Below are 20,150 nucleotides of genomic sequence, written 5' to 3'. Positions count from 1 at the left end.
AAATAATGTGAGTTTTCTATTATAACTACATGTATGATAGACGGAGAGTTTGGAAGTGCATGGCTCGAAATCCTAATGCAGGTGAATGGCCAAGACCAAGGGTTCAAATGGCTAATGATCCATGCTTTCAAAACAGAAAATATGCCACCTGGTACTGCTTTCTGAGGCAGGTTTCAAGGAAATGAGGTTGTGTGGTGGAGGTGGGAAACGGGAAACGGAATCAGAATTAGGGTAGATATTTTGGAAGAGGTGAGATGTATGGGTTTGGGGCTGGCATTTTGGATGAAATGCTGGTCTTGGGAGCAAGACCAGCATTTTGGGCGCTATTGGGAAGCATGATTGGCAACAGCATTTGTGCAATCTGCTAAGGAATACCACAGACCAATAGTTGGAAAGGTTGGTTGGAGAATCAGCCACTGGCAATTGAATATTCTAGGATGGTAAAAAAAGATCAGGGGCCATAATTTCAATGGGGAGGGGGTGGAGGAGATGGCATTTTTTGGGGATTAGAGTGCTTGGGCTGTGTGTATCTATGGGTGGGCAGGGGGTGATTTGGAGTGCACTTGAGAGATGGAGAAGTGGGGATGGGCAGGTCATATTGCACAGAGAAGGATGGTGAGCCAGACATGTCACGTGCGAACGGAGCAACAAGGCAAATTCCTTGTATGTGAACATACTTGGCCAATAAACGTATTCATTCATAAACTTATTCATTCAAAAAGGGGCACCATCTTGGGGCACGGCTGCTAGCTAGCAGCTATCCGTCTTTTTCACTTTTTTCTTTAATTTTTCGTGAGTTTCAGTGTTTGTTTTTAGGAGGTCTAGACTTTTTTATGTGGGGGGAGGGGGAAACTACTTTCTAGGTCCCTACCTGGTCGGAGAGACAGCTTTTTTCCGGGCTGCACCGTCGACCTGTCCACGCGGCCTACCAGCGGGCCTGGAGCGGTGTTTTCCCGAGGGGACGCCCCAGCACCTCGGCTTCGGCGGCGGCACAGCGCTGGAGCGTTATCGCGGAGCGGAGCGGGCGATGCCTTGCCTGGGTCACCGCGCTGGAGCTCCGGTGAGCTGAAGACCGCCGATAAAAACATTAAAAACATCGCGGAGCTGTTCTGACTTCAACATCTGGAGCCTGGGATCTCTCGATGAGATCGCCAGTGGTGGAGCTCCAATCGTCGCGGCCTTGTCGGTTTCGGAAGCCGCGGTCTCCAGTAATACGCGGCTGTTCCAGGTGTCCCTAGCCACTGAGAGGATTCTCCCGACGCCGGAGCACCATCTCCCGGCGAGACCGGCCTGGAACATCGGGCCAACTGTGGAGGCGTCAATTGGCCCGACTATGGGTGAACTGGGGATGGGGACTGGACATTGTGCCTTCCCCCATAATGGTAACCATTGTGGGGGGATGTTTCTATGTTAAATATCCTTATTGTTCCGTTTCCAAGATGGCTGCCGGAAGGGAGAGTGAACGCTGGCGCGATTAGCTGCCGCAGCTCTCTTTTTGAATTGTGTCTTTGAATTGTGTATTGTTGATGTCTTTACTATTTTATTTTTTTTATCGTTATTTTTTGTTTTGTTTCATTCCGCTTACATGTTTTGTATTCTGTTTACTAAATCTTGAAAGGCGCCCATAAATAAAATGTATTATTATTATTATTATTATTATTCATTCATGAAGATAGATAATTTACTTACCTGGCTGGCATTCCAGTCTGATACCATGCTGGTAATTCCGGGGAATGGTGCTTGTTTTTTACAGAGCCCACCTTAGAATGAGAAATGACTCATCCTTCCTCCTCCATGCTGAATAAAATGACAGTTCTATACATGTGTGACTATTAATATGTCCAGATTTTTTGTCTTTATTCCAAATTGTTGAGACCAGGTTAGAGTTATAAATGTTCGGTTGGGGGGGGGGGGGGGGTGTGGGGGGGGGGGGAGGAGGACTGCGGATATGCACAAGGTGGTAGAATGCAGCTACTTAATGGAGCAGTGAAGCACATATATAACGGTTGCCACTCAAGTTCATGAAGGATGGAAAGAATGAATGTGTCAGTGCATGCACGAGGGAGAGGTGAAAGAGAGCTTGATTGTTGCTAGGTAGACAAAAATGCTGGAGAAACTCAGCCGGTGAGGCAGCATCTATGGATCGAACGAAATAAGCAACGTTTCGGGTCGAAACCCTTCTTCAGACTGATGTGAGAGTGTGGGGGGGGGTAAGGAGAAAGGAAGAGTTGATTGTTGCTAGTGTCTGTGCGTGGTTGGTAAGTATCCAATTCAGCATCAATATTACCACATAATTGCAAAAACTCCACAAGCAATAATAAAATATGTAATTAATGCCGAGGGCAATCATCTTTAATGTTCAAGATTTCAATGTAATTGCAGAAGCCCGTAACACCAGTTTTTTTCTGATGTTTTAACTACTTTGCTGTTGGTTGGGAAAACGTATAAAATGCTCCTAAAAATGAGCATATAATGGGGGTATGGATGGGATCAACTTGTTTATGCAGTCAAGATTTTTTCGTGGTAAAAAAGATTTAATTATAAAAGGATTGCATAGTAATTAAGTGTACTCTATGGTACCATCAATGGCAGCAGGACTCACCCACTGCAATCAGTGAAATATATTCACTCTTGGCTTTAGTCCAACATGACAAATGACACTCAGTAAATGGTGACACATTTATTTCACAAATGAATTCGAATATAAAGCGCAGGTATTCTGAATCTTCTTATGATCAAAAGCATTATAAAGGTGTTTCACAGTGACATTTTGCATTGGGAGAAGACCCTGCCTATTTTAGCAACTCGTTTAGATTAAACACAAAACGGAGCAAAAAAACTCACGTGGACCATCTGACACATCTTTCCCCTCACTTGACCTGTCTTTTTTTCAGAAGACATACTGATATCTGCTACAAACTCACTAATTCCCATAGCTATCTTGATTACATCTCCTCCCAGGCAATGTCTTGCAAGTAATCCCTTTCTTGCAATTTCTTCATCTCCACTGCATCGGCTTTTATGATGAGGCTTTTCTTTCTAGGGCATTTGTGATGTTATCTTTCTTCAACAAATATAGTCCCCCCAACCCCTCCCCTTGCAGATGTGGATGGAGTCCTCACCCATGTGTCCTCTGTTTCCCACAGTTCTGCTCTCAACACCACCTCCCCCCAGACCAGGGGTGTCAAACTACCAGCCCGCGGGCCGCATCCAGCCCAAGAAGGTGTCCAATTCGGCCCGCGGTATGATTTGGGGAAAAAAAGTTATATTCATGACCATTTATTATGTACTAGAGTCTAATATATAATAAATGGTTGTAAATATACTTTTTTTAATTTACTCTTTCTAACTAGACCAATTGCGGACCCGTTGGGTCCCCATCTCCCAACGCAATATTCCACCACTCACCCGTTCCCGTTGTGACGCGAGTCAAAATGGCGATCTCAAAATGGCGGCAGGCCCGGAAAGTCTTTCGCAACTGCGCATGCGTGGATACCAGGCTCACTGCGCACAACTGTAGCAAGGATGAGACTGTTTGCTGCTGTGGTTCAAAATGCTTTCCAAGAAAAGTAAAGTTGACATTGAAGGTCGGATATTCAACGATAATTGGAAAGATCGTTCTTTCTTCTGTGAGGTCAACGACAAACCTGTGTGTCTGATATACTCGCAACAAGTGGCTGTGGCAAAAGAGTACAATATCAAACGACACTATGAGACGCCACACGGCGAAAAATATAACAAGTACGCAGAACGACTCAGAACGCAAAAGGTAAACGAGCTTGAAGTAGCTCTGAAAAAATAGCAATCAGTGTTCACCAATAGTCAAGAGAGCTGTCAAGACCAGATATATTATTTCCAACAAAATAGCTGCCGCGTCAAAGCCATACTCAGAGGGGGATTTCATCAAAGCATGTATGCTGACGACGGCTGAGCTGGTGTGCCCTGAGAAGAGACAGGCTTTTGGTAATATCAGCTTGTCAAGAAATACTGTGGCAGAGAGAATCAGGGACCTTGCATGAGATTTGAACAGTCAACGAAAAGACAAAGTGAAGTCATTTATTGCCGTCTCTGTTGCAATTGATGAGAGCACCGATGTGACTGATGAAGCTCAATTGGGAATATTTATTCGTGGTGTTGATGCATCTTTGACTGTCACCGAGGAGTTTGTGGAGATGGTGCCCATGACAAACATCACAACGGCGATCGACGTTTTCTCCAGCCGCTTTGAGGCCTTGGACTAGGGGTTGGCTTGGACAAATCATTTATTGCAAACACATTAAGGGTTAACAAATCATCATTCATTGCAAGCACATTGCTGGCTAACAAATCATTTATTGCAAACACATTAAGGGTTAACAAATCATCATTCATTGCAAGCACATTGCTGGCTAACAAATCACTTATGGCAAGCACATAAAGGGTTAACCACATAAAGCATGTAACCACATAAGGCGCATCACCACATAAAGGGTAGACTCATGGTTCAGTACACTCAGTTCAGTAGGCTCACAGCAGAATCACAGTTGTGGGCTCTCCCTTGCGATCTTCCAGAGTGACTGACTCACGTTGAGGCATCCGTGGTTTTATAGTCCTGCTCCCCCGGAAGGGGCATTACCTTCATCATGGTGATTGACAGGCGAGAGGACCAATCAGCTGATCTCAAGATTTTTTAAACATTCATAACTTTTTTATTTTTCATCGATTGGGCTGCCTCAGCGGAGGGGACTGTGAGTAAGATGGCCAAAATATGTGGTAATAATGGCAATATATGGTAATGTTTTTTCAAAAATCAATATACAGCGCAGACAGGAAATGGTCAAGATAAAACCTTGTTATATAGATAGAAGATTGTGTGTATTCTTTTTTAGTGTATTGGTGCTGGCAAATTAATTTCACTGCACCTTCGGGTGCATGTGATGAATAAAATTGACTTTGACTTTTGATCATATCATTCAGCTATTTATGCCCCTTTGAACATGTCTATTGTTGCATACGAGGAATTGAAATATATAGGCAGTACAAAAGAAAATGGAATAAATATTTTGAAATACTGCTTCAATCCTGCAATTCATTATTTTTCTCAACAATTTTCCACACCCTCTATATATTGGCCTTTCAATGAGTACAACTCTCCCTAATCCAGCACACTGCAGTGCCTCACCATTATTAGTCCTGCTGAATGCAAACATTCCTGCTATTAATACTTGAGTAACATTCCGACACCTATGAGTATAATTTTACTTCGGAGTCACGTGAGTGATTCCGTGAAGAAGCCCGTCCCAGGACGCGTTGCGGCATTACGTTTCAGCAGGCCAAGCGGCAGCGCGGGAGACAGGGCTCCCGCAGAAACGAGAAAAGCTAAAGTTTAGGTAAGTACTTACCTTTACTTTACAGCCTTTGCGTCTGCTTGTTCCCTGCAGGGCATGCAAGCGGCCCCTTGGACTCCGGGAGGAGTTTTTCCGTTGTCGGGAGGGGAGGACGCAACAAGGACTCACCGGCGGACCATGGTGCGGGTGCCGGTAAGCTGTCCTCAGGGGCGACATCGGCGCAGGGCTAGCACTGCGCTAGGGTTCCCCTCAGTCCTCGCTCGCCCTCAAGAACTGTCCAGGTGAGGCAGGCAGGCGGGCGGGAGGAGGCTTCCGACTTTTACGGAGCCGTTAAGGGGACCCACGGAGCAGTGCTGGCGTGGAGTGCGCTGCAGCCCGAGTGCAGCAGCCCGAGAACAGAGAGATAGAGAGGGGGAGGACCGCTAATCAGCGCCCCGCTCCCGACTCTGCACCAAGCCCGTCAGCATCAGCTGCGGGCTGGGAGGGAAATGCTGCACCTGCCTGACGAAACGACGTCTTTGGGCAGCAACAGGCGGTAGGACCGCTTAGGGGGCGGTCCACAAACCCGACGCCGGGACCTAGCCAGCCCGCTAGCGCCTGAGCAACGGGCTGGATGTGTGGAAAACCCGGCGGTGGAGCCAACATCGGACTGGGAAGTCTCTCCACCCAGGAGGAGGAGAGACTGCCGCCTGAACTACAGGAGCAGCTCTTGGGCATTCCAAAGGTAAGTTTGCAGTTGTGTTTTTATTACATAGTTCAGGAACACAACGCAAAACTCGCAAAGAGGTACTGCCCCGCTCCAACTATACCAGCGGGGCAGCAACCGGCGGCAGCGTCGCTCGCAGAGCGTTTTCGCTATCCCTGAGACCGAGCCAAGCCAGTCTCGCCAGAGCCTACACGGCGGACTGGGAAAGGGGCTAGGAAGCCAAACGGCCGGTCGTCTCCGACTCGTCGGAGGGGGGAAATGTCCACCCCAAAGCGGGGGAGAGACAGCCGCCTAAGCTGCATCCAGCAGCTATTGGAGGGGATGGTCTACCGAGAGCAGCAGCGCTCTCGGACAGACAGGACAGGCGCCCCCTCCATGGTGCTGAGTCCGGCACCTCCCTTTGCGACCTCGGACCAGGAATGGGAGGTTAGCATCGGTGACCAGGGGCAGGCTGGTCTGAGTATGGGGCAGGCGGAAGGAGACGAAAGAGAGCAGGGTGTGCAGGAAGAGCTGCTAGGGGTCGTAAGCCGATTCGTCGCTACCCCACGGGTTGGAGCACCACTGGAGCCAAGAATGGCTGCCAGCATAAACCATCTCTCCAACAAACCACTGCAGGAGAAGGTGCTCGCCCAAGTGCTTGAGGAGCACACAGCCCCGGATAATTGTGAGGCTCTCAAGGTCAAGAGCCTCAATCCTCAAATATGGGGCAACGTGGGGGGACCGATTCGGACACAGGAGGTCAAACTACAGCGCATACTTCGCCTCCTCACGGCGGCTATAACAGCCTATGCGCGGGGAGTCGAGACCGTAGAGATGACCACTCACCAACAGGATGTCCTGGCACTCATGTGCACGACACAATATGAGTTGAATAACCTAAGAAGAGACAACATCAAGCCGGCCCTCAATCCTAAATTTGCAGGTTTATGCAAAACTCCATCAGTAGAGACCGACTCATTCTTATTTGGGAAGGACTTGAACAAACAGCTCAAAGAGATGGAGGAGGCGTCCAAGACCTTTAGCCTCATGAGGGCACCACCGGCAGTGAACATACCAAAGCTCTTCATTCCACCCAGGCGGCAGCACACCACTGTATCTACCAGTCGGCGGCCCGAACAACCGACAGGTCAAAGCTGTGGGCCGCACTATCCCCAGAGACCTTTTTTAGGTCAGGGCCTGCAGCGGACCCCCTGGAAAATGCGCCTCCCCCCAACATCGCCAGCACATCGACAGGGAAGAACAATCAAAAAAAAAAAAAAATCACAACCCCGCCAATAACCATGGAGGTAGGTGGGTCTGGTTCCTACCAGCATATAGAGCGCTTTCTTGGACTATCTTGGCTTTCATATTAATTCAGTCCACGTAACTATAATGTTGCCAAGAGACAACATAGTTGAATTGGCACAAACAAGGGACAAATTAATGGTCAAACTACCAACTACTCGACAAATAACAGAGTAATTGGGGGAAAATGATACCATTTTCTGTCTACATGATTCAGATGTTAGTATCAAGAACAACATATAGGTTGTCATTGAGCATCTCATGAAGTTACCGACTGAAATAATATCAGAAAGACAGTGGTGGGGTTACCACTTACACTGGGCATTAAGTATCTAAAAATGCTCGGGTGAAATTCATGAGTTTAAGCACTTGCATGTATGAGTATAAATAGACTACACTATGGAGGTGGCCTATATTAACCATATGGCAGCATAAAGTCGGTATCATATGACAAGTTGGTCAAAACAATTTGGCAATGGTATATCCATAGAGGTATTGGACTATCAACAACTTACCTGCCTGGTAAGCAAAATACAGTGACAGACACCAGGTCACAAAAAATTAAGGACAACATCAAGTAGATGTTTTCATATAAAGTTTAACAAAACTATCAAGCTATACGATGCATTTCATTGTCTCTGTACTGCACACTGACAATGACAATTAAAATGGAATGTGAATCTGATATCGATTATTTGCATCAATGCTATATCACCAGGGGTTCGGGGATGTCCTATGTATGTCGCGGGGGGAAACCAGACCCTGGGGCAGTGGAATCCTCATATATATAAAAAATTTTCTCTGGGACAGATAGTTCCAGCAGAAAGCTTGTCAGCTATATATATTAACTTTTCTGACCTATAGGTCATGTTGTCATTCAACAATATATTTATAATATTGATAGACAAATGCGTTCATGTTGCATTGGTGAAATTAATTCTATGTATTTTTTCCCTTCTGCCTCACCAATCGAGAACAACGCACAGTACAAAAGGATTCTGTTTCAGAACTTACGCTATGACATGATTGTTGGAACTTGCATGGAGTTTTTTCCAGTACCAGGATTATTAACAATCGGAGCCGGGCACAAAAAACTGTGCCATGAGAAAATAAGCTCCTGAGCTGCAGATTCTGCGCAAGCCTCTGGGACTGGGATTGTTATACTGAACAATCAACACCATGTCAGCATCCTTTTGAACATTCACTGGACTACAACACTTGTCCAGCATCAACAGAAGTGCTGCAAGGATACAGGGAAAACCTACTCATCCGATACAGGTACTACAAACTGGAATTCCTGGAGAACCGTCATCACGATGAAGGATTCGGCTACAGTACCATCAACACAGCTAGAATTGCCCTGACTGTTCTTTTCAAAACAGCTACAGGACAACGGGTATGGGTTACTGGCTGGGGGTAAATTTGAAGGGTATTAAACTCTAAAACCCTAGACCAAGTACACCCATATGTTGGGATGTCACAATGGTTAACCATACTTCAGGGGATACTCACCAGCCAGAGCCCTAAACCTGAACCTTCTATGCACTAAAAACATATGTTGAAGGCACACTGAGCAGCACAGAGGGTCCAGTCACTACTCCTATTTCAACTGGACACCATGCTCACAGCTTCAGACCAGATCTCTATCATTTGTCCAGGGAATGGTCAAACCAGACCAGGAATACCTTATCCAGTCATAAAATCCGGGCTTACCCGCCAGAAAACACGGTAATGTACCAAGACCCTTTTTTACCTTACATAGACACAACCTAATTATGCGAGGGAGATGAAAAGCCTTGTGGGTTGGTCACAAAAAACCTTGTGGTCGGGTAACAAGCCTTTTTTGAAATGGCTCAAGCAGGTTAAAGCTCCTGGGATAAAACTAACATGTCAAAGTTGTCATCCCACAGGAGAAGCTTCCACGTCAACGGCAAAAGAATGGACGTACCTATAAACCACATCCTGGCTCCAGCAGAATAGTGGGGGTAAAACGTTCAGAGAAATAATTTATTATAAACTGTTGACAAAACCTGTTTTTTCATTTGCAGGAAAGATTCCAATCTGCAAATATTCAAATTAGCCAAAGGGAGCATTTAAATTTCTTCAGTGTCTATTGTAAAATACCATTGGGTTTCTATAACAGAATCATTGGTTGGTTACGATACACACTTCCTCCCTCAAAGACTTCGGCAGTGAGTGTAGTATAACTGTTACACGGTTTGCAATCACAGAGCTTTGAAATCTTCACGGAATCACTCACGTGACTCCGAAGTAAAATAGTAAGATTAAACGAGAACTTACCAGTTTGAAGTTTGATCTGTATTTTATGAGGAGTTACGATGAGGGTTTACGTGCCCTCCGCTCCCACCCTCATTACATTGATCAAACTGATAATTGATGTCTCTTTGTTCTTTACTATGTTACTTCAAATACTTGTGTCTATCTGTGATTCCACACCGCTGCTTTGAAGTATGCCGCAACGCGTCCTGGGACGGGCTTCTTCACGTAAACCCTCATCGTAACTCCTCATAAAATACAGATCAAACTTCAAACTGGTAAGTTCTCGTTTAATCTTACTATTATAGAATGGAAACATTACTAAAAGTAGTTTATTGATTGATTGATTGATTGATTGAACAGAAATGGGCCCTTCGACCCACCAAGTCCACATTAACCATTGATCACCCATTCACACTAGTTCTATGATATCCCACTCTTGCATCCTCCCTACACACTGGGGGCAATTTATAGAGCCCAATTAACCTACAAACCTACATATTTTACATATATAGGAGGAAACTGGAGCACCTGGAGTAAACGCACATGGCCGCTGAGATGGTGCAAACTCCACACAGGCAACACCAGAGGTGAGGATTGATCCTGGATCTCTTGCGTTGTGAGGCAGCCGCTTCACTAGCTGTGCCACTATGTTAGGTATGTTTTGAGAAATCTTATTTTTAAATAGAACAATCCATTTTATGAACATAGGAATAGAAGAAATGTGAACAAGATGAGCCAGAGACTCTACCATTCAGTAAGATCATGGCCGATCAGATCTTGGCCTCAATCCAGTTCCCATAAACCTTATCTCCTCTATCGAACAAAAATGTTTTTGTTGTGGTTCTGAGTATATTCAATGACTCTGTCAATAGTTTTCTGAGCTAAAGAATTCAAAACTTTCATGTTTCCCCTGAGAAGATATGTTATCTCATCACTGCCTTAAATGAGCAACCCTTTATTTTGAAACAACATCTACTGTATGTCCGCTGGCACTTGAATCTTCTACTCAGGGTAAAAGGCTGTGCATTCACCCTATCAATTCCCCTTTTGATTTTATGCACCTCCATGAGATCACCAATCAGTCTCAAACGCTCCAAGGAATACAGTCCAACAAATGCAGGAATACTGCCCAACCGCTCTCTACAGCTCGAGCCATCGAGTCCTGGCAACATCCTTGATATCTCCTCTGTACCCTTGCAAACCTCTCTTCCTCCATATCCCTGCTTTCCCAGTGCACACCCATTTTTCTCACCATCTCCCACCACCTTGCCCTTTCCCCTACTCCTGTCGCTCATCCGCAGTCTCTTGTGTTAATCCAAGAAATATATTTTAATCAAGGCTCAACAGTGTTTAATTGTTAAGTATTGACAACAGAACAATAGAATTCTTGCTTGTAGCAACTTAATAGGCCTGTAAAGGCATACACACAGACAATATATATATATATAAATTAATTAAGAACCATGGTGCAAAAAACAATGACTTTAGTGCAACCAAAGACATTGCCTCTTATATACCCCTTTGATGGTGGGAGATCATTACCTGTGATGGATGGGGCAGTGTCTACCACTCTCTGCAATCTCCTTCATTCCTAGGTGTTTGAGTTGATGAACCAAGTAATACAACCAGTCAGCATGATCTCTATCGTGCACCTGTAGAAGTTCAATAGAGTATTTGTCAACATAACAAATGTCTTCGATCTCGTAAGAAAATAGAGGCATTGATGAGTTTCTCTGTGGTTGTATCAATGTGCTGAGTCCAGGACAGATTTTCAGGGATTATATACAAGCCCAGAAGTTGAAGCTTCAAGGATCATAGTTATATAGGGATGAGCAGAGGCCCAGTTCTCTGAGTTTGATAATACATTTGATGGGGATGATGGTGTTGAATGCCTAGCTGTACTCGATGAACAACAGCCTGACATACAAGCTTTTATTGTCCAAGTGATCCAGTGCAGAATGGATATCCAGGGAGATCACATTCCTCGTTGATCTATCATGGTGGTAGGCGACTTATGTCCTTACAAAGGTTTAGTTTAGTTTTAGTTTAGTTTATTATGGTCATGCATACCGAGGTACAGTGAAAAGCTTTTGATTGCGTGCTATCCATTTAAAGAAAAGACCTTTATACTTTATCAGTGCACTGTGGGCAGCTTGATTGTGTATACAGTACAACATTTAGATATGACAAGGATCATAGTTATATAGGGATAAAATCTGATAAAATCTAATTAAACATAGTTTAAATGCCAACTTCTCCAAGGACTGGTCAGAAGTCATTGAGGCATGTCTCCTTTCTCTTCTTGGCACCGTTATTATTGATGACCTTTTAAAGCAAGTGGGAACCTTGGAACTTAGTAATGAAAGATTGAAGATATTTGCAAAAACTCCATTTGGTACGTGGCCTGGTACACCATCAGGACTGGATGCATTCTGAGGGTTCACTATCATCTGATGTCGGCAAGAAGACAGAGATTACAGCGTCATCGGGTATATGAAGGCACACCGATGTCTCCCAAATGTAGAAAACAAAGAACTTTAAGAGTTAGTAGACCTAAGGAAAGCCATTAAATGTATCAGTACAAATTGGTACTGGCCCAAACTGGCCCACATCAGCTCTTTATGTAGCACTGATGTGGGCCAGTATTAGCATCCTTCCTTTTAATAGATTGCCATGTAGTTTCAAATCTCTTTACATTTGAGCATTTGAGCACATAGTACCAATCTTGTATAGAAATTAGGAAGTTCTGCACTGCTGAAAGTGGCACTTTTCAGAATAAGGCATTATATTTTTGGATGAATACCAGGAGCGTTATTGCAATAATGATAGAAATAACAGGAGTTCTCTCTGGTATTCTGGCAGATATTTATTCCTTAACCAACTTCACTAAACTGGATTATTTGATCATTATTGCATTGGTGATTATGGTATTTATGTGCATAAAAAAATAACAATAAACAGAAAAAGCTGGAAACTCTCAGCAGATCAGGCAATCTCTGTGGACAGTGAAACTGAGTTAGTCTTTTGGGGTGAAGAATCGTCTTTAATTTCAGATTTCCAGCATCTGCTGTTTTTTGTTACCTTTTCAGCCACTTCGAGATCACTGTCTGCTTGAAAGTGCTTTGGAAAGCTTTGATGTTACAAAAGACACAATGTGAAAGGAACCTTTTCTTTTTTGAAGTGATATGGAGAGGAGGAGGGCTGGAAGGGTTGTCAAAATGTGACAGGTGTTTCAAACCTAATAGGATTTTTCTATTTCTAAATATTCTTGCTGTGCTCTAGCTCTTTTCTACATAGCCGTCATTATAATAGTAAATTTGGATGCCTGGAGCCAATTGATAAGAAGACATACTTCTATGAATTTGCAATTGTACACTGTATAAAAAATACATTGGTTAGAAATTTCCACTTATTTCTGCTAACACACAGTTTTGATGGATTATCATTTCTGCACTTGAGGATAAGAATTTGACAGCATTGAGTTATTTTTTTTTGTTGCAAATTCAGGCATAAACTGTTCATGATTTCCCATGCAGTTGGGTAGAATTTCCATGGTAGTTCCCCAAATTACCCACCTAGTTTGGCTGAAATCCAAAGGAGTGGAGATATTTCACTATCTGCACTACAACTTCCCCCTGAACAGTACATGTGACTCATTTTAATGTTTTACAATTAGACCTGCAAAGAATTTGTAAAATACAACACTGCTTTTAACTATGCTTTTCAGATAAAACTGAAACCACGTGTTAAAGATCCCCTTGCTTGTATAGTCCCAAATTGACTGAAGGAGCACTTCCTAAAATGCAAATTATATACAGTGCAAGATAGATTTGTCAAAACTGGCTGAATATTTAGGAAAACAAGTAGCTAAATGGTAAGAATGCAGGTATTTATATGATCAGGCATGCCTTTTGTTTGATGGGCTTTCACATACTTTAAGATTATTTAATGATCTGCATTTTCACTGAACCACTTACTATGCCCATAAATAAATTTTTGGTCATAAAACCCAGTAGAACACATGACTTTATCTAAAGTTCAAACATTGTAAGTGGACACTTCATACAAGGTTCTGTAACGGGAGCAGTAAAGGAGGTACATCTCTGAACCGGGAAAGCATGAAGAATGTGAAGAGATGTGACTTATGGTGTGCGCACATTTTAGGATGGGGATACTGAGATATGACTCAGTTGTTAAAAGACTCTTTTAAAGGTGTACAAAGAAAACTCATTCCCAAATAAAACAGAAAATATTAGAAACTGATTACCGTGCAACAAAAGCTTTTCACTGTACAATAGACAATAAGTGCAGGAGTAGGTCATTCGGCCCTTTGAGCCAGCACTGCCATTCACTGTGATCATGGCTGATCATCCCCAATCAGTACCCCGTTCCTGCCTTCTCCCCATATCCCTTAACTCCGCTATGTTTAAGAGCTTTATCTAACTCTACCTCGGTACACGTGACGATAAACTAAACTGGGTCGAGCTGGAACTGGATGGATCGAAATGCTCAGCTGGGAGAGTCAACATACTTATATTTAAATTCCCGTCATCAGCAATAATTTCCTTGCATAAAGAGTTATTAATCCAGATTATATTTTTGAGCCAGGTCGAGGGTGTTTGTGGTCAGGAAGGGCAGTTGGAGGTGGTGATATTTCATTCATGTACCACCCTCGGTATTCTAACTAGTTGAGAGTGTTTGTTCAAGGTGTTTTGCAAAGAAGCCTTGAGAATATGTTGTATAATATCTATTATCCATGTGAGTCAGCACATGGATAATAGAGCTTTGAGGAAATTTAGGAATTACAGAAACCTCGGATTATGACAATTAATATGTCGTCTCAAATTTAATATCTAACATTAATAACATTATGGCTGCAATTCCAAAGTTGTTCCCTTACAATTAGTTTATTAACCGTTTATGATTAATTCCAGGTAATTGGAAGAGGTTGTGGGAAGTCAAACCACATGTGACTAAACCCACGAAACCTAAACGTAGAGCTAACAGCAGGGTACAGGAAATCTTGCACCAGATTTGGAATTCAAGTGCCTGTGGCGATGTAACATGGAATCCACCACATCCCTCTTTTAAAAAATTGGTTATAAAACTATTTCTTTGTTATTTTTCACTAATTCCATGCCTCATCCCATCCTTTAACAAATTTAATAAGATGAGCAGCTGGCTGATTTGAATTGATTAGTCCCAAGTAAAATATGTTATCAAACCCTTTGGTATGGGAAGTAAACTTAAGACTGAGTTTCTGTGTATAGGTGCATTTTTTCCCATTCGTGAAGCTGCATGAGATGAAATTAAAGTACCCATGCATGTGTGCAAATTACCATTTGCAAAATAGAAACTTATGATGGTGAATGTGATCAATTTGACTTTCCCTCCACCCATATCGCAGGATGTTTAGAACGTGTTGCCAAATCTTTTCTTAAAATCCTCACCGTAATAAGCCTTATCTGTTTTACAGGATTAATGCTTAATACACAACGGCTAAAGAAAGGATTTGATCTTGATCTTGTACATCAAGTCTGCAGATATTGCCTTTGATTACAAATAATGAATGTGCAGGCTTTTAATTAAGGCACAAGCAATGCGAGACTCTGGTATTTAAAAATCCAAAACAATGTACATACAGTTCGCAACTTTCAGGTATGTTAAGTTTAGTAAACAAACCTGCTGGTGTGTTCCATGTCATCAGATTAATGCTCTGCCTACACAGCTTTTTAGCTAGGACTAAGAATGCTGGAGAAAAGCCAATGTTGCTACTTTGTTTTAGAACAAAAGGGACAAACAAGGAAGTTGTAGGCTGGTTAGTCCCATGTCAGTAAGAGGCAAAACTATTAAAGAATTTTTTTTAGGGACAGGATTTAGTTGCATTTGTAAAAGCATGGACATGTTAGGGAAAGTCAACTTGGGTTTATGTGGGGAAGACCGTGTTTCAATAATCTGATTTATTATTTTCAGGAAATGACAAAGATAATTGATGGAGGGTAGGCCAGTGAATGTTACCTACATGAACATTGGTAAAGCATTTGATAAGGACCCCCATGGTAGGCTACATAGAAACATAGAAAATAGGTGCAGGAGTAGGCCATTCAGTCCTTCGAGCCTGCACCGCCATTCAATATGATCATGGCTGATCATCCAACTCAGTTTCCTGTACCTGCCTTCTCTCCATACCCCCTGATCCCTTCAGCCACAAGGGCCACATCTAACTCCCTCTTAAATATAGCCAATGAACTGGCCTCAACTACCTTCTGTGGCAGAGAATTGCACATATTCACCACTCTCTGTGTGAAATTTGTTTTCTCATCTCGGTCCTAAAAGACTTCCCCTTTATCCTTAAACTGTGACCCCTTGTTATGGACTTCCCCAACATCGGGAACAATCTTCCTGCATCTAGCCTGTCCAACCCCTTAAGAATTTTGTAAGTTTCTATAAGATCCCCCCTGAATCTTCTAAATTCTAGCGAGTACAAGCTGAGTCTATCCAGTCTTTTTTCATATGAAAGTCCTGCCATCCCAGGAATCAGTCTGGTGAACCTTCTCTATGGCAAGAATGTCTTTTCTCTGATTAGGAGACCAAAACTGTACGCAATACTCCAGGTGTGGTCTCACCAAGGCCCTGTACAACTGCAGTAGAACCTCCCTGCTCCTATACTCAAATCCTTTTGCTATGAATGCCAACATACCATTCGCTTTCTTCACTGCATGCCTACTTTCAATGACTGGTGTGCCATGACACCCAGGTCTCGTTGCATCTCCCCTTTTCCTAATCAGCCACTTGCAGCCTCCTAGCATCCTCCTCACAGCTAACACTGCCCCCCAGCTTCATGTCATCTGCAAGTTCTGAAGATTAAATTATATGGGATCCATGGCGAGTTGGTATACTGGATAGAAAATTGGCTTGGTCATTAAAGAGGCTAGTGGTGAAGGGGTGTCTCTCACACTGGAGGTCTGTGATCAATTCTACTTGGATCAGCACTGGGACCTTAATTAGAGTTAGAGAGTCAAACAGCACAGAAGCAGGTCCTTCGACTCAACCTATCCATGCCGACAAAGTTGCACATCCAAGCTAGTCGCATTTGCCCACATTTGGTCTATATCCAACTAAACCTTTCCTATCCATTGGACCTGTCCGCATGCCTTTTGAATGTTGTTATAGTACTTGCCTCAACTACCTCCTCTGCCAACTCATTCCATACACACAACAGGCTCTGAGTGAAAAGATTGCAGAAACAGGCCCTTCAGCCCATCGAGTCTGCTCCAACCAGTGATCTCCGCACACTAACACTATCCTACACACACTAGGAACAATTTAACCAAGCCAATTAGCCTACAAACCTGTACGTCTTTGGAGTCCGAGAGGAAGCCAGAGCTCCCGGAGAAAACCCATGGGGGGTCACAGGAAGAACGTAAACTCCATACAGACAGCACCCATAGTCGGGATCGAACCCAGGTCTCTGGCGCTGTAAGGTAGCAGCCATGCGCCACCATGCTGACCTATATTTCCCCTCTCACCTTAAACCTATATTCTCTGTTACTTGAATCCCGTACTCTGGGTAAAAGACTCAGTGCAGTCACCCTATCAATTCCTCCTCATGATTTTACACACCTGTGTACATCACCTCTTAGCTTTTTACACTCCAAGGAATAAATTCCTAGTTTGCCCAATCTCTCCCTTTGAGGTGTTGAATTTTTGGAGTCCAAATACAAGAAAATGGTATGCAGTGAATGGCAGAATCATTAGGAAGAAAGGCCTAGATAGAGTGGATGTGGAGAGGATGCTTCCAGTAGTGGGAGAGTCTAGGACCGGAGGGCACAGCCTCAGAATAAAGGTTTATACCTTTAGAATGGAGAGGAGGAGGAATTTCTTTAGCCAGGTGGTGGTGAATCTGTGGAATTCATTGCCAAACAGCTGTGGAGGCAAAGTCATTAGGTATTTCTTAAGTGGAGATTGATAGGTTCTTGATTAATAAGGGTGTCAACGGTTCCGAGGAGGAGAATGATGTTGAGAGGGAAAGATAGATCAGCCATGATTGAATGGCGAAGTACATTCAATGGGCCGAATGGCCTAATTCTGCCCCTGTGATATGCATGAATGAATATGTTTTGGTGTGAGTCAGCACTTGCATAATAGAGCTTTGAGGAAGTTAAGGATTTATGGAAACTTAGTTTGTGACAATTTATTTTCCCTCTCAAATTTAATATCTAACATTAATCAGATTATGGCTGCAATTCCAAAGTTGTACCCTTACAACTAGTTTATTAACTGTTTATGATTATGCATAATTCTGCTCCCATGTCATATGGATGTGCAGGAAGATCTTGGGTGCAAGATCCCTCTGTACATCCTAAAAGCCCTGTCCTACGGTATGAGTTCATTCCAAGAGTTCTACCAAGTTTGCCCTGATTCAAACTCGGAGATTTACGATAACTCGGGGCTCTCGTGGACATTTTTCATCTTATTGAAAAATCTTCATGAGTCTTCCCGTGCTTACCTGCCGTTAGCGAGTCTTCCCAAGTATCTGCCGTTAGCGCTAAGAGACGTCCCTGAGCTCCGACGTATCCGCTACGTGCTTACCACGAGTTTGATTTTTTTTAAACTCGGGAGAGCTCTTGGAATGAACTCGTACCGTGCGACAAGGCTTTGAAGTGGCTTCTTCTTCTTGCGTATGGCGTGCAGAGCCTAAAGTTGAAGGACAACTTGTTCTATTTGATCTTATTTGATTGTGCTTGCCAGGTTGATTGCCTTCGTCGAAACAGGGCGGACCACGTGAAGGTTGCAATCTCCTACCCCCCTAAATTGGCAATACAAATGGATAGGATGGTAAATACAACAATATATACAATGATGAGAGTAAAACAGTAATATAGAGCAAGAGTGCAGTGCAAGATCAGTGTTATTCATCATTGGTTGGGACATTTAGAATAAAAATGGAAAAGCCAGATTGCGACCAGATTTGATGAGGATGTGTAAGAGGTTTACGTGGATGTTGCCTGGAGTGCAGTATATTAGACATAAGAGGTTGGGAAAATGGCTTGTTTTCAATGGGAAAATAGAGGCTGGGTAGTAATTCGATAGGTTTAGAAGATTGAGAGCTGTAGATAGGGTAAATAGTCTGTTTTTGTTTTCCCCAGGGTGGAAAGCGCAAATACTGGAGGGCATAGGTTAAAGTGAGAGGGGAAATGTTTAGAGGAAATGTGCAAGGCAAGGTTTACTTCACACAGAGAGTGGCGCATGAACCCTGGAAAATGTGGATCACTTTCCATACCCTGGAAGTCACCTCTCCTCCAATGTCAACCTTGATGATGAGATCCAACATCGTCTTAAGTGTGCTGGAACAGCTTTTGGACGTCTTTGAACGAGTCATTCAAAATCGTGACATCCGAACAGACACCAAAATGTTAGTGTACAAGGCAGTGGTGATTCCAACGCTCCTGTCTGCATCAAACCTGGACACATTACCGACGCCATCTGAAAACACTTGAAAAGTTCCATCAACAATGTTTTCGAAGCAGCTTAAATATCAGTTGGGAAGACAGAAGAACCAATGTCAGCATTGCGAATGAAGCTAAAACATCTAGCATCGAAGCCTTCGTCATCAAGAACCAACTAAGATGGGTCGGTCATGTTGTTCGGATGGAAGACGCAAACGGAAAAGAGGCGGACAAAAATAGAGATTCAAAAACGCTTTAAAAGCCAGCATGAAAAAATGTGCAATCAACATTGACAATTGGGAAACCAATGCCAAGGACAGGAAACTCTGGCGAACCATCATCCAAGATGGAACAGCGTCCTTCGAAACCAAGAGATGCGCAGAATTAGAAGAAAGAGAAGAAAACGGAAAGAGAGGCAGCAACAACCAAAGTCCGATCTGCCATCTGGAATTACCTGTCCTGAATGTCGAAGAACTTTCAAAGTCAGGATTGGACTCATAAGCCACCTGAGAGTCCATAAAAACAATAGAACGTAGACCATCATCCTCAACCTCGAGGGATAGCCATGACGGTGCATGCTTGGAATACTTTGCCAGGGTAAGTAATAGATATAATGAAAATGTTTAAGACATATTTGGATAGATACTTGACATGGAGTTGAGGGATATGGACCATATGCAGGCAGATGGATTTAATTTAGATTGACATTATGGTTGGCTGAAATATGGTTGACCAATAGGGCTATTCCTGTACTGTTCTGTTCCATAAGATAGACACAAAACGAGCAACTAAGTTACAAAAGGAGTAATTCAGCAGAAGAAGGCAGCATCTCTGGAGAGAAGGAATGGGTGATGTTTCCGGTCGAGACACTTCTTCAGACTAGGAGTCAGGGGAGAGGGAAAGCAGAGATATGGAAGTGTCTCCCTCTCCCCTGACTCTCAGTCTGAAGAAGGGTCTCTATCTGAAATGTCACATATTCCTTCTTTCCAGAAATATTGCCTGTGTCTTTGTGTCTATCTTATGGAACAGAACAGTACATCAATAGCCCTATTGGTCGACCAAGTTACTCCTGCATTTAGTGTCTATCTTTGGTGTAAACCAGCA

The 20,150-nt window shown here is 43.3% G+C and overlaps 1 protein-coding gene across 3 annotated transcripts in view; it reads right to left on the bottom strand.

Annotated features, from left to right (window-relative positions):
* nmnat2 (nicotinamide nucleotide adenylyltransferase 2) overlaps positions 1-20,150 on the bottom strand; it is a 261,995-nt gene that overhangs the window by 241,305 nt on the left and 540 nt on the right. For 2 of the 3 annotated variants that reach the window (XM_055642142.1, XM_055642143.1), the window contains exon 2: positions 11,140-11,249. The gene's annotated coding sequence lies outside the window, so the exon portion shown is untranslated. Of the gene's footprint in view, positions 1-11,139; positions 11,250-18,241; positions 18,407-20,150 lie in introns of all 3 variants that reach the window. The other variant, XM_055642144.1, reaches the window with a different exon arrangement.

This window comes from Leucoraja erinacea, chromosome 10 (assembly GCF_028641065.1).
Source record: "Leucoraja erinacea ecotype New England chromosome 10, Leri_hhj_1, whole genome shotgun sequence".
NCBI classification, from domain to species: domain Eukaryota; kingdom Metazoa; phylum Chordata; class Chondrichthyes; order Rajiformes; family Rajidae; genus Leucoraja; species Leucoraja erinaceus.
This window is presented reverse-complemented; position numbering and strand designations above follow the sequence as displayed.